The following is a 2,500-nucleotide window of genomic DNA, read 5'->3' on the forward strand; positions in this document are numbered from 1 at the left end:
AGGTCAAGCATCTCAACTCTCCCTGATAGTCTTGAAACTAAAAAACTCAAACCGTTAGTAGACCCACACCCTTTTCGTCTCACAAATATAGCCACCAATAGATGGCAATTTAGTGTGTATTTAACACACCTACACATGGGTGCTTGAAACAAATATAAAACAAATTTCCAAGATTGAATTGAACAAAAATAAAAACAATAAAAACAATAAAAAATAATAAAAATTTTCCAAGATTGAATTGAACAAAAATAAAAACAAAAAAAATAAAAAAAAATAAAAAATTTCCAAGATTGAATTGAACAAAAATAAAAACAAAAAAATAATAAAAAATAATAAAAAATACAAAAATATAGTTTAATTAAAAAAAAAAGCAATTTATGAATTTCAAAGACATACGGCGGTGGACATTAACGAGACTCAACATGTATGCTTAAAAAGATAAAAATAAGCGAAAACAAGGCTAGGCGGTGAGCCTTAGGCCGCATGACGGAGCATTGGCACGACACTACACCGACGACGTGAAAAACGCACGACGGTGCCCATCATGGCAAGGCGATAGGCCTTAGGCCGCACGACGGCCGTTGGCTTGCGTTGGCTAAGGCATGGGCACGACGCCACATCCACAGCAAGAAAAATGCACGACGGTGCCCCTCATGGCTAAGCGGTGCGCCTTAGGCCACACGACGACCGTTGCCTTGCGTTGGCTAAGGCAACGGCAAGAAAAACGCACGACAGTGCCCCTCATGGCTAGGTGGTAGGCCTTAGGCCACACGACGGCCATTGCCTTGCGTTGGCTAAGGCAAGGGCATGATGCCACACCGACGGCAAGAAAAACGCCCGACGGTGCCCCTCATGGCTAGGCGGTAGGCCTTAGGCCACACGACGGCCGTTGCCTTGCGTTGGCTAAGGCAAGGGCACAATGCCACACCGACGGCAAGATAAACGCACGACGGTGCCCCTCATGGCTAAGCGGTGGGCCTTAGGCCGCACGACGGCCGTTGCCCTGCGTTGGCTAAGGCATAGGCACGATGGCCACACCGACGGCAAGAAGAACGGCCGACGGTGCCCCTCATGGCTAGGCGGTTGCCCTTAGGCCGCACGATGGCCATTGCCCTGCGTTGGCTAAAGCACGGGCACGATGCTAGGCGTTTGGCCTTAGGCCGCACGACGGCCGTTGCCTAGCGTTGGCTAAGGCATGGGCACGATGCCACACCGACGGCAAATAAAACGCACGACGGTGCCCCTCATGGCTAGGCGGTGGGCCTTAGGCCGCACGACGGCCGTTGCCCTGCGTTGGCTAAGGCATGGGCACGGCGGCCACACCGACGGCAAGAAAAACGCACGACGGTGCCCCTCATGGCCAGGCGGTCGGCCATAGGCCGCATGACGGCCGTTGCCTTGCGTTGGCTAAGGCATGGCCACGATTCCACACCGATGGCAAGAAAAACACACGACGGTGCCCCTCGTGGCTAGGCGGTGGGCCTTGGGCCGCACGACGGCCGTTGCCTTGTGTTGGCTAAGGCATGGGCACGATGCCACACCGACGGCAAGTTAAACACACGACGGTGCCCCTCATGGCTAGGCGGTAGACCTTAGGCCGCACGACGGCCGTTGCCTTGCATTGGCTTAAGCATGGGCACGACGGCCTCACCGATGGCAAGGAAAACGCACGACTGCCGTGGGGTTTTGTTCCCAAGGCAACGGGTAAACCTCTGTAGCCATGCTGGAAAAACGCACGACGGTGCCCCTCATGGCGGCCTTAGGCCGCATGACGGCCGTTGCCCGGCGTTGGCTAAGGCGTGGGCACGACGGCCACACCGACGACAAGAAAAATGCACGACGGTGCCCCTCACGGCTTGGCGGTGGGCCTTAGGACGGACGACGGCCGTTGCCTTGCATTGGCTAAGGCATGGGCACGACGGCCTCACCGACGGCAAGAAAAAAGCACAACTGCCGTGGGGTTTTGCTCCCAAGGCCACGGGTAAACCTCTGTAGCCATGCTGGGAAAATGCACGACGGTGCCCCTCACGGCTAGGAGGTGGGCAATAGGCCGCACGACGGCCGTTGCCCTGCGTTGGCCAAGGCGTGGGCACGACGGCCACACCGACGGCAAGGAAAATGCACTACGGTGCCCCTCATGGCTAGGCGGTTGGCCTTAGGCCGCACGATGGCCGTTGGCTTGCGTTGGTTAAGGCATCGGCACGATGGCTCACCGACGGCAAGAAAAACGCACGACGGTGCCCCTCATGGCTAGGCGGTTGACCTTAGGCCACACGACGGCCGTTGCCTTGCGTTGGCTAAGGCATGGGCACGACGCCACACCCACGGCAAGAAAAATGCACGACGGTGCCCCTCGTGGCTAGGCGGTTGGCCTTGGGCCGCATGACGGCCGTTGCCTTGTGTTGGCAAAGGCATGGCCACGATGCCACACCGATGGCAAGACAAACACACGACGGTGCCCCTCGTGGCTAGGCGGTGGGCCTTAGGCCGCACGACGGCC

This window comes from Coffea arabica, unplaced genomic scaffold (genome assembly GCF_036785885.1).
Source record: "Coffea arabica cultivar ET-39 unplaced genomic scaffold, Coffea Arabica ET-39 HiFi ptg000200l, whole genome shotgun sequence".
Classification (NCBI taxonomy): domain Eukaryota; kingdom Viridiplantae; phylum Streptophyta; class Magnoliopsida; order Gentianales; family Rubiaceae; genus Coffea; species Coffea arabica.